The sequence below is a fragment of the Gigantopelta aegis genome, chromosome 1, assembly GCF_016097555.1.
Source record: "Gigantopelta aegis isolate Gae_Host chromosome 1, Gae_host_genome, whole genome shotgun sequence".
NCBI classification, from domain to species: domain Eukaryota; kingdom Metazoa; phylum Mollusca; class Gastropoda; order Neomphalida; family Peltospiridae; genus Gigantopelta; species Gigantopelta aegis.
The window spans coordinates 35647301-35661208 of record NC_054699.1 but is presented as its reverse complement, the minus strand read 5'-3'; the positions used below and the strand labels follow the sequence as shown (position 1 = coordinate 35661208).

The 13908-nt window shown below is 34.0% G+C and overlaps 1 protein-coding gene across 1 annotated transcript in view; it reads right to left on the bottom strand.

The window, feature by feature from the left end:
• LOC121374338 (dimethylaniline monooxygenase [N-oxide-forming] 1-like) overlaps window positions 1-11000 on the bottom strand; it is a 46426-nt gene extending 35426 nt beyond the window's left edge. Inside the window, exon 1 of the mRNA XM_041501410.1 lies at window positions 10786-11000. The gene's annotated coding sequence lies outside the window, so the exon portion shown is untranslated. The remainder of the gene's footprint in view (window positions 1-10785) is intronic.
• Between the last annotated feature and the right edge of the window lie 2908 nt (window positions 11001-13908).

Sequence of the window (13908 nt, the reverse complement as noted above, 5' to 3'; positions counted from 1 at the left end):
AATGACTGCCCAAACTTCAGCACTGAAGATCGATGCCGGTTCAGGCAATCGCATGGAAATTTGTGTCTGATGTGGGTAGCACAAGCTACAGAATTCCCATCCCGTGATCCATCTGTATAAACAGGAACGTAATCACGATACTTAAATTTCCATTAAAAAATGTTTGTACACAACAGCATCTGTACGATCGTTTTTCAGATGCGCAAGATCAAACAATGTTAGGTGGTGTAATACACCAAGGTGGTAAAACAAAATATGAAGGAATTTCTAAAGTGTCTGTTAAATCAATGTTGAACATAGACAAAAAACACTGAATGCGAAGACCAAAATTATGTACGAATAGCAATCGGCCTTGCATCAAACAACTTCATATATTTGTTATCAAACACCGCATTATGTGTAGGGTGTTTTGGTAATGATTTAATCTTGGTAGCATACTGCAGAGAAAGCTTTGCATGCCTAGCACCGAAACAAGGTTCGTGTGTATCAACGTACTCGCTCTCCACAGGTGACGTTCTAAAAGTACCAAGACAAAGCCCAAGTCCCCTAGCATCTGCAAGTAAGACTTGCGCGCCGAACCGTACACAATGCATCCATAATCAGGTTTGGACCTCACAAGAGATCTATACAGAGGGAGAATAACATTTCGGACTGCTCCCCATTGCGTATTGCCAATAACTTTTAAAATATTGAGAGCTTTTCAATCTAATTAAAATCAGCTCCACATGTGGATCTAACAGCAGCCCGTTGGAGCTTATGTCCAGTTGACCTTTGATTCGACCAATCAAAATCTTACTTGCAAAATCATGCCAGTGATTTGAAAAGAATTTGAAAACATTCGGAATTTTGCCGAGGGTATACGAAATGATTCGGGTGAATTACGAAGTATGCCGGAAAATAATTGTAATATAAAATTTTATACAAAAAGACGAAAAAAAACCCAAACCCCGTGATGGTATAGCTATAAAATCTGTTTATACTAGTATACAATCCAGAGTTTATTACTGCACTTTTCCCTCTGTTTTTTCAATGTTGAAATAGACCAACATGTTCGCCTATTTCATAAATAGTCTCGCCCGATATTTTTAGAATTTGTATGCTCCCAAATAACGCTATAAAAGGCGAAGTGTAATTGGTCGATATTTAAATTATTTATAGATGAAATGTCACCTGGACTTGGGAGTCCACGCAATGCTGTCAGATCTACTGGTAGACCAGTAGAGCTAATTTTAATCAGATTGAGAGCTTTTGAGCCCTTCTTTTTAACATATTTAAGATGGGACACAAAGGATAGCTTCCTGTCAAATATACCCACAGAACTTTGGTCTCCTCCACAACTGATGGAAAATTATCAGCTAGGTCTATACTTTGTATTTAGATTGCCTTTCACCGGGGGTGGGGTGGTTGTGATGGGGGACAACGCATACCGTGACCCCTTCAGGCCTATGCAAAATAAAGGTTTAAAATATCAATCCTCTGATTTTAGATTCAGGGCTTCAATATTTTTATCACCTATAAATCCAAAAACTTATATTAATCAATCGATCCCCATTACATTGATATTACCACCACCATCACCCTCCAACAAAACAAATTAATAATAAAAAAAATAAAAAAAAAATAAAAAATAAAAATAAATAAAATAAAATAAAATAGTTTTTTAACAGACATAAAATCTTCCAACAACTGATGTTAACATGTAGATTTAGGCATACATTTTTTTTTCCTTTCAACTATTTGAAATATATTTAAGAAAATAATCCCTATCTGAGATCGTAAATTCATTCTCCATAAATTTCGTTTAGATAGTTCCTTCTAATTTTGATGCCTGCAAACACATTTGTATCTACATTGTGTGAAAATATAGATGTTTTATTTTTATTTTCTAATATAGGTTTGCTGAATACAAAGAAATATGTTGTCCAACTGAAAAATTACATTTAGGGGTTTCATAATATGAACGTTTGCACATTATTATTGTGTCGAAAATGCGTTGTATCCAAGTATAAATGCATGTTTTTGTTTTTGTTATTTTGACCACATAAACATTATTTTTTTCAAATGGCCAACACATGTTTTTGGATTAAGCATATTTAAATTTGGTTAGAAAATTATGTTGGATACAATCCTGAAGAAATAATCGCACAAAAATCTGTGACACTTAAATACAATATATTTTCAACACGATCCTAATATCGTATACTACCATTTTGCCATAGTAATTTTGACACCTTAAACGTAATTTCTCAGATGGCCAACATATTTGTTTTTGGATTCAGCTCCCCCAAATTAAGTTAGAAAAGTATGTTTGAAATAATCCTAAAGAAATGCTTGTACTTCGATAAATAAGCACGTTTTAAAGAAATGTGACCTGACTACTGGTATCGCTACTTTACAATCATTTAATATGTTAAACATTGTACATAAAGAAAAACATATCGAATCTCCCGCATCTACGTCTGAACAAAAAACAATGATACCTTTTGTCGTAACATACAACCCATGCCTACCAAATATTGGCCATATATTACACAGATATTGGGGAATTCTCGAACAGTCAAGTAAACTCAACATACTAGCGCAAAGTAAACCAATTGTTGCTTTTAAAAGACCACATAATCTTAAAGACATGCTTGTTCATTCTAAACTACAATCTAATGATGATAATAAAAAGCACTCTGCATTAAAATGTGGTAAAAGTAAATGTAAAAATGACAAATTCCTTGAAGAAAAAAAAAACGCACTTTGAAAGCAGTCAAACTGGACGCGTTTATCCCATAAAACATACTATGACATGCTGTTCTTCAAACGTAATTTATCTTATCACTTGCACAAAATGTAGTATGCAATATGTAGGACAAACAGGGGGTAAGATGTCTTTACGTATGAATGGACATCGTAGCGACATCAATTTATATCCTAGCAAATCTACGTTGGTTAATACCCACTTTAATACGAATTATCATTCCATATCTAACTTTTCTTTTATGCCCATTGAACAAGTATTTAGCAATGATGAACATCATCGACTAGTTAGAGAAACTTTTGGATACACGAACTGAGAACCAAAAACGCCACATGGCCTTAATGATAACGTTATATTTCATGTAAACACATCTTAGGCATTCAGTAACGTTATAAAATATCCAATGTAGTACAGTGACATTACTTTGTGTTTCCATGTTCCATAATTAATTAAATAATCTTGTCTTTATAGTAATTTAACAAATTGCTATAAAAATGCATTTATACACTTATTATTACCTTTTTCTATTTAAAATGTGACATTGTTCTTTAAAATTTCAATATGTTCAGTTAGTGGTCTAATGTCTGTTTTGACGGCTACTTTTCAATGCATTAACCTGCTGTTTTTAGACTACTGTTGTATCTACGCAGATCCTGTACAAATTGATAAAACAATATTACAATAATGGAAATGAGTGTATAAAAAATAATCTGTTTGTCTCAATGACGTCAGGATGAGAATGACGTCAGGATGACGTTACGTCATCTTATTGTTAATTTGAAAAAGGCAATATGCCGAAACATGTAATTATTAAATAACTGAACTGTTGGTAGTAGTTTTATTATTATATTTTTTCAAAATGTAATTTTGTTATATATATATATATATATCTATATCTCACATTAATCGAATAGTAATAATGGACATAGATACATATAAAACATAGTTTATAGTTTTATGGGGTTAACAGAGAAGCTAGAAATAATAGAAATAAAGAGACGGAAAGAGAGAAAGAAAGAAAGAAGAAAGAAAGATTGAAGGAAAGAAAAGTAAATTAATTTAAAGAATAAATTTTGAAATAGAAAATAGTACATTTATCATTATTATTATCATCATCACCACTACCATCATTACCATTACTACTACGGCATTATTGAAAACGTATAGGGATAATGTACAAGATGTAATTTAACTTAAAATTAAAACAGAATAGTAAAAGAAGATTGAAAGAAATAGAGTGCTTGGAAAGGTAAGAAATATGTTGTGTGTGTATGGAAGAAGAAAAAACATTGAAAGAAGGCAGTATTGTGAAAAACAATTAAGGTTTCCTTTGGACGAAATTTATTTCCAGATACGGTAAATTCTGCTTACCCCCCCCCCCCCCCCCCCCCCCCCCCCCCCCCGTTAGCAAAAAAGAGTGGCATTGTCAAGTTGCATTCAATAAAAAGGTCAATCCAAGGAATACAGTTTTATGGAATGTTTCATAGATACAATTTTTAAAAAGAATCTATTATTTATATATATATATATATATATATATATATATATATATATATATATATATATATATATATATATATATATATATATCACATTTTGTTTTTAACATATTTTTAACACTATTTACATTTTCCCCTCGTATTTTCATACTGTAGATATAATACTTGATGTTTATATTTATCCGATTTATGAAGCTACTGTTTTTTGTTATACCAAATATGACAATATCTTTCCTGAACTTGATTTCGTTTCCTGTTTTACATAGAATCCATGATTTTACTTTTTTCCATAAATTATTAACTTTGTCACACTTAGAAAATAAATGTGGTAGAGTTTCTGGATATTTGCAACAAGAGCTACAAACATTAGAATCAATATAATGAATATGTAAGAATTTGTTAGTCGCCAGGATTCTGTGCAAAATACTATATTGAAACCATGCTAAAGATGTATCTTTCACGCAATGGAAAGGGAGAGTATAAAAATTCCTGTATATCATATATAAATCCCTAATGTGCATATTTGATTTGTGCTTTTGGTATGAATATTCTAGTATTTAGTATATCGTATATATGTTTGCAGCCACTTTTGTCGTTTAACAACATGCTTAGTTTAAATGGGAAAATATGATTTTTTAATGATGTAAAAATGTCATCCGTTAAGTTGTTCAAGTTATGTATAAAGGATTTTAAAAATTTATTAATGAAGCATATTGCAAAAATTAGTAGGTATGTGATATTTTGCTATGGAATCTTCGTATTTTAGGAAGTCTCCTTGTTCATTCAACAGATCACCTATAAATATGATACCAGTTTTGATAAAATTTTATATAAAATGTTTTTTATTGATACATATTTTACTGTTGTGCCAAATATTAAAGCTGCAGTGTCTGGAATATTTTTATTATTTAAGCATTTAGAATAGATGATCCAGTTCTGTTTCGTACATAAAAGGCACACCACATCGCTGTAGTTTCGCAATGCTCGCTTATCTACATTATCTACGTCAACTGCAAACCCAATGGCCAGCTTGTTTTTCTTCAATTAGCGGGACGCCAGTTGAACTGGGAATTTACGCGATTTGCGCAGGCGCTGAGCTTCTCACGTGATTTTGAACAAATTTAACGGTCTTGATTGAGGGGTCGTCTCATACCTCCAAAATATATTTATATCCATAGAGGTATGGTACAATACCTTTTCAGGGGTCGGTGGGGGATTTGCCTTGAAATGTTTACAGTGACCAGCGGTTGGCATACGCGTTACATGAAATGGGGGTGTTAATAATTACGTAACGCTCTAGGGGTAGAGGGCGGTATGTTTGACATACGTAACATTTATGAAGACTATATGTTATTTCTATTCATTACTTAAACCTAAAAATGTGGTGGGCTTTTTAAATGCGCGGTCTAGGATCAATCCCCACCGGCGGGATTGTTTTAAGAACAGTTAATACTCCTAAATATGTTATTTCACAATCTAGCAACTCTGCTTCCTTGTCCGTCAAGCTATTAAACACTTGGTATTTTTAACTTTAAAACGTCAATTAAAAACTGGATTAAAACACTATATAATAATTCCCGATGAAGTATAATACACAATGAATTTCTCTCTTAAAGGAGAGGACAATTAAGGCATTTGGCCTGGTATGCATATTCAACGATATATAATGCACATTATTGCTTAATATCAACACGTATAATCGTATAGTTAATTAATAAAACGGTTAAATGTGACGGCTATTATATATAACGGGCGCAGCCATTTTGTACCACCTCAGTGAGTACGCCCTCTGGCGAGCTGGTGGTTACGTAACACAATCTACCTGGTTTTTGAGGGATAATAAATAGTCATACATTGCAATATTCTGTAATAATACACATCCCAGTAAGCTAGCAATAAGTATATCCAGCACTATATATATTATTTTTTCAATACAAAATAAAATACCATTGTCAAAGTGGCTACACAACAAGTCGAAACAATTAACAATGTTTTGCCCATGCATTAACCTACGTACTGAAATGATACACGGAGTGTTTTCTTAGTTAATTGGTCTATGCTGTTAGTTGCTTCTACCTGTGATTCCTGATTGGCAGGTGTGTATTTGATTGGTAACCAGACGAGCCAATTAATTGACGCTGTCTAGACACAAAAATACATACCGGTATTGTGGAATATTACCTGTCGCCCCTAAAATTGTAATGGACATGGTTTATTACTGTAAATAGTTCTGTAAAACTATTGATTAAGTAGACTTTTCCATCTAAAACCACAGAACTGACCATTTACGTAGTCCCAAAAAAAAGAAAATTATCACTTGGGTATCGTGGGTTGTCGTTTTTGCTCCAACGTATCATATCAATAGGCCTAATAATGTACATTTTTCATTTGGATTATTTAACAGAGAAAAATACTATAACCCCATTTTGTTCCGTTAATGCAACTTGAAATATATTTAGTTAAATAGTTTATTATATTATTACGTCATTTATGCTGTTTTACAAGTCAGGTTGATCAAAGAGAAGCGCCTTGTCGAAAATTACTGCTTTTGTTTACACTGTACATACAGGAGATGGTCAGGAGCTGACGTCACTTCGCCCCAAGCTATCCCACCGGACATCACAAAAACGAAACAAAATGGCTGCTTCCAGTTAGCAGGAATAATCTTCTTTCTTTTTTTTATTAACTCTAAAATTACGCGTTTTTCATTTGCTAAAGTGTCAGTATGTGTTGGTGGTCCGGGTATGCATCTTTCCAACACATAAGGCTCTTGTTTGAGTTGACCCTACCTTTAATCATTTAAATTAAAAAGAGGTTGTAGGCAAGGCGATCCCTTATTTCCTTATATATTTATTTTATGTGTTGAAATTCTTGGCATCACAGTTAGAAATTCACCTAATATTAAAGGTATCACTATAGATGGAGAGGAATATTTAATATCACAATACACAGACGATATTAGTTTTATATTTGATGGCTCCTCGGAATCTCTATACAATATACTGTCAGTTTTAGACTATTATGTAGAAGTATCCGGCCTCAAAATAAATTATTATAAATCAAAAACTGTTTGGATAGGAAGTAAACAAATATTCAAAGGAAGTATTTCACCATGCCAAATGGAAGCTAGAATGGGGTTCAGATCAGTTTACTTTGTTGGGTATCAACTTTTCAGTAAATTTAGAAAGAATTATTGAACTAAACTATGAATCGAAAATACTAGAAATGGAAAAGTTAACCAAAATATCGTCAGTTAGAAAGCTTACCGTTTTAGGAAGGATTACTGTTCTAAACAGTTTAATAATTCCTAATACATGTGTACATCTATTTATATCTTTACCTAACCCAAGTGAACCACTACTCAAATATTTAAATACATTATTCTTTAACTTTGGGTTATATGTTTGTTTTTGTTCTTGTTGTTTTTTTGTTTTTTGTTGTTGTTTGGTTGGGGTTTTTTTTTTGGGGGGGGCGTGTGTTTGTGTGTTTGCCGATGGGGAGGGGTATTTTGTATTTTATTTTCGAGTGGGGTGGTGTTGTTACTGGAGTGGTGGTGGATTGGGCTATTTGTTTTTGTTTTATTTATGGTTATTTATTTTGATTTGCCTGCCAGTTATGCTTACAATCATGTGTACAACAATGTCTTCATCTAACATGTTGGACATCTAGGCCCTACCTATCTTGAAAAATCGACATGCAAGACCAACATTATAAACATGTTTATACAAATACTAATGTTACAGTTACTAGGTCGATGTTTGTAGGATAAATTATTTTTGCTGTTATTACAGCAAAATTTGCAATTTAGCATGTTTATAATACAATTTAATGTACATATAAAATTAATTTGAAGCATTGAAACGAAATATTTTGTAAAACAGGCGCCTGTGCAGGAAATTGTGTAGAGGTCAAGACTGTGGCTAGCAAAGGTTTTTGTGTGTGTGTGTTGGGATGAGGGTGGGGGTGGGGTCATGTTTCCCTGGAAAATACATTAAAAAAGAACATGCAATATAGCATGTGGGGGAGGGTACTGTGTGCTGATAGGAATATTACCTAAAATATCTAAAAAAAAAAAATTATTTAACTATTAAAATTGTGTTACTGTCACACACAATTCTTTATAAAAACTTTAGATGAGTTTCTAAGAAGTTATGCTAATTAATGTGAGGCGAGATGGCAGCTTTAAAAAAAGGAAGACAATTTCCATGCAAGAAACAACCAAAACAATGTAATTGTGGGTGAGAGCTCGCTAGCCATAATGTATTTGGGCTAGATTCACCTCCGATATTTGACACATGGTCAGTTATAACAAAACGCAATTTCAGCAACTTGGGCCCTGATATTTATTTTTAAAAACTAAAACACATGTAACACACTAGGCAGTGCCACCTTGAAGCGATGCATTATGGGATTGATAAAATGGCTGCCGCCATGACTGCTGAGACAACCCCAGTTAGGACGCCTTGCGCTCAAATGCGCTAGGGTGAAATGACTTGAAACTTCAAAGAAAACATAGAAATAGGTTCAATTTAACAACTGAATATGTGAACTCGATGTGCCGAAGTATAGAAATATATTCAAAATCCATTTGAAGTTCAGTGTTTTTCAAAGTACATTTAAAATATCACATTTTGTTATCAGTGACAAAATCGGCCTTTTTCTATAATGAGCTACGTCTTAAATACCTCAAAACACTTCTAAAAGAAGCCATTGACATCAGATGCCGCGTTAAGACAAAATTATCATGTGACCCTATCAGCTGTAAAAATGGCCGCGACGTCATACTTTTTACGCGACGTCATTGACAGAGCTCTCTTGAAAATCGTTATTGGTGTAGTTTTAACCGAATTACAAATTAAATAATTATATCAGCTGGAAAGACGATAAAACCCTGTGTATGTACATGTATTTAATATCAGTGTATTTTATTGGAAAGCTGTAATATTTGTGTTGAAAAGTGAGTCATTTAAGCTGGTGGCAGATATGCAGCGCAAAGTGACGTCAAACTTTGTCGTACCTACTTAAAGGTCCATGTCTGATACTGAATGTCACACCTTTGTCTCGGTTCTTCGTATTTAAATTTGATGATTACCAATGCAAAAACGTAATTTAAACAACTGTACCTATAAAAACGGGATACGAAGTGCAATTACGATAAAATATATAAAACAAATTGAATACGAAGCTAAATAATGATGACACAATGTAGTGTCATCGAGTGTAAGTGCAAGAATTTAACGGCGTTCGACTCGTTTTGTTTTTGTGGGAGTTTTTAGAGGATCGCTTTGTCTGGTATGTTTGCACCGCAGTATTGTTAAATAAATGTTAATAAAGATAAATTTTAATCAAATTTCTTGTTAAAAGTCTATGGTAAAGTAAATTTTCTGGCAAAGTTCCATAGGAAGAAATGTATCATGACGTTACGTGTTTTCGATAGGATAAGTGAAAGATATTACCAAAGAGCGAAAGATATTGTCAAAAATTTGGAAATATGTATATAATAAATAGACCATTTCATGGTGTTTTTCCGAATACGATTTTTATGTCAACTCATGTGTGAAAACCATATTTTCACTCTTTGCTTCGCAATTCGTGAAAATATGGTTTTCACACATCACTCGTTGACATAAAACTCGTATTCGAAAAAAACCCATGAAATAGCCTCTATTTATTGACTTTTATCGATTGTAATCCGTTGCTACTTACCATTCCCCGCAATGTGCACATTATATTATTTTATTTAGAAATACATTTATGTATGTATGCCTACAAAATTAATACTTTTTGGCAGAATAAAATGCGTCTAAAGAGTAAAACTAATAATAATAATAATAATAATAATATATATATATATATATATATAACTGTATATATATATATATATATATATCCTAGGACCAAAAAAAAACATGCAATTTTTCAACGTATGCCTTTTTCTTTTTTCTGTTTTTCTTTCTTTTTAATGGAATCCGCATCAAGAGGGATGGAATGATGATGGCGTTAAACTTTAGCACGTGTCATGGCGTTGTTAAACTACGTCATATCGATCCACCCGTCTTGAAGAGAATCCCATAAAATCGCAAGATGGCAGCTAACAAAAAAATCCATTTTTGTCCAAGGAGATCTCAGGGTGTGAAAAGTGACTCTTAGAAACTGAAGATGACCGTTTTTAATATCCACATGACATATCAAAACCATCTACAAATAGCATTGCTATAAGTCTTTTTCATCCTCGTACAAAAAAACATTAAAATAACAACAAGAACAACAAAAACTATTTTTGCATGCAATTAAGAGCGTGAACTAGTTTTGCATGCCCCTATAGGCTACCGTATGCGTGTGCAATTTAGAAAATAATCGGCTCAGAAATAAATTCCATGAAAAAAACGTTCCCTGTGGGAAGAACTATAGATTGTAATACAAACGTTCATAAATGCATAATTAAACAATAAATAAATAAATAAATAAATAACAAAAATAAAATAAAATAATTAAATTGCATAGGCCGATACGTTTCGGTCTGAATACTCTAACCATTACCTTTAGATGTAGAGCTCGTCGGCGTGTGTGACGAATGTCCGCTAGCGAAGAACGAATCGTTTATCTGACGTGCACCACGTAGCAGCAGATCATCCAATGAACACTGTTCAAACGTCTGCTGATTTCAGTAGGACAGTCACCCTCACAAGTCTCACATTGGACCAACGCACGCGATCATAAAGGAATGTCATTGCGGAGGCTAGCGGCCGAAGAGAACCGTGACTATTTGCTCTGCTGACATACATTGCTATGCTATTGACATAGTTTGGCAATCAATAATGCCACGGCTACATGGGAATAAGTGGCGGATCCAGAAAATCCATTTGGGGAAGGACGGGGGAATAACATTTGGCCGAACATACCCCTCATCCTCACCACCACCTCACCTCCCTTAGATCCGCCACTGGCAATAGCACTAATCGCTCTACACAACGCTACATCACGGTTGTTGATTAATTCTAGCACGTTTTTTAAAGAAGACAGGCTACATTTATGTATTAGCAGCAAGGCAATTTTTTTATGTTTTATTTTATTATTTTATTATTATTATTATTATTATGTATTGCAACTTAAATGACACCACGGCCTTAATAGGCCTATGTATTTTAAATTTTGTTTAAAGCAGACACGATCCACTGTCTAGGAATGAACTCGAGGAACCACATTATTTTTAACTTTTATATTGAGGCGAGTAAATGTTCTTTTTCTTGAAGTGTTTTTATTTGTCACAAATCTTGAAAGATCCACAAGGTTGCAATCGTACCCTGACCAAAATCCTTAGGGCTGGAGGGGGTGGGTGGTAACATTATTTATTAAGCGCTTGTTTCTTGTTTCTTCTATTTTTAGCGACGGCACGAAGTGCTCAATATGTCCAGGGTATTCTTCCCCGAGAACATTTTGTAACTAGACAGCCAAACACCTCATTTCCTGGCAGCAAATTTGACAAATTAGAAACATGTATTTTATAAATTATTTTTAACTGGACCAGTGCTATTATAACATGGAAATGTTTTTGTTTTTGTTTTTTCAGTTGTTTTGCTTTGTTTGTTTCAAATGAATTTTATTATCATTATTATTTGTTTGATTATTTATTATTTATGTATTTATTTTCACGGGCGTAGGAAGCTAAGGAAGGTGCCAAAAAGTGTGCACACACATACACGCACGCGCGCGCGCACGCACACACACACACACACACACACACATACACACACACACAAATATATACACACACATAATTATATAGTCTTCAAAAAAGTAGGGGAACTCTAATAAGGTATATTAGCTGTGGGGAATGGTTATATGATAATAGTGAATTAATTGGGCAAACATTACAACTGGTAGTTTAGTATTACAGTAGGTTTTATGACCAACAAAGATCTTGAAGGACGATTGGGGTCAGAAGTGAAATTTGAAAGTTGACGGGTTTTTTATCAGTAAATCGCAAATTCAGACAATAAAAACAACTGTATGACCGTTGCTAGCATAACCTTGGCGTTGCTATGTGTGATCAGGTCACTAGTGGGTTAGTAGGAAATGAGTTCTGCGCATGACTGATGCTTGATACATTTTCAGGTAGGTCGTTTCCTCGTTTTCACACATTCAGTTTACAGCAATAATGGTTGAACTGCATAAATAAATATAGCATTTACACTTCCCGTAACAAAACACCTGTTATTTTTTAATTCTCCATTATTCGCTTCCATTCGGAACTAGTCGGCGTTTTGAATTAAACATTTTAAAACAAAAAAGTAAGTAGAATGTTTAGAATATTGGAACAGCATCTTACGTCACAGTTACTAGCAGCTAGTGATGTAGATCTTCTTCGGGTCAAACATAAACATGCGTTTATTTTCACAGAACAAGGTACACAAATTGTAATGTGACACAACAGACTTTGAAATAATATAATCAAAGTATTTTATTTAAAATTTGGAGACACATAACGTTTGGGTTGACTATGCCATTCCCCAGATACTTTTGGGTACCTGCTATTATCCACTGCTTAATTACTATTACCTGTGGATCTAACAGCACCCCGTTGGAGCTCATGTCCAGTTGACCTTTCATTCGACAAATCAAAATCTTACTTGCAAAATAATGCCAGTGATTTGAAAAGAATTTGAAAACATTCGGGATTATGCCGAGGGTATACGAAATGATTCGGGTGGATTACGAAGTATGCCAGAAACTAATTTCAATATAAAATTTGATATAAAATTCGTTTCAAGACGAAAAAAAACCCTTGATGGTATAGCCATAAAATCTGTTTATACTAGTATACAATCCAGAGTTTATTACTGCACTTTTCCCCCTATTTTGTAATGTTGAAATATACCAACAAGTTCGCCTGTTGCATAAATAGTCTCGCCCGATATTTTTAGAATGTGTACGCTCCCAAATAACGCTATAAAAGGCAACGTGTAATTGGTCGATATTTATATTATTGTTATTTATAGATGAAATGTCACCAGGACATGGGAGTCGACGCAATGCTGTTATATCTACTGGTAGACCAGTAGAGCTAATTTTAATCAGATTGATAGTGTGTGTAATAGTGATTAATATGTAAAATATTTGTTATCAGTGAACTCAAAAATAATCGGTGTAAAGGTATTTAACGTCAAACATACGATTGTTGTTGTCCTAGAGCGGGAATCTTTGACTACCGTTTGGAAGGCACAGATTGTGCAGTTTTGATACACGGTTTTCTCTTCCCGTAATGAGGGGCGGGATTTACCTCAGTCAGCTGAGCACTCGGCTGGGGTGCTTGCGTCGCTGGATCGAACCACCTTAACGAATCCGTTAAACAGATTGGGTTTTTTCTCGTTCCAACCAGTGCACTGCAACTGGTCAAAGGCCGTGGTATGTACTTTCCTGTCTGTGGGGAAGTGCATATAAAAGATCCCTTGCTGCATTAGGAAAATGTAGCAGGTTTCCTCTGTTGATTACGAGTCAGAATTATCAAATGTTTCACATCCAATAGCCGATGCTTAATTAATCAATATGCTCTAGTGGTGTCATTAAACAAAACAAACTTCTTCCCGTAATGAGAGCGTCATAACTGTCCAAATGTCCGTCTTGCTCTCACGCAGTCAGGATACTCGGACTAAGCCAGCACGC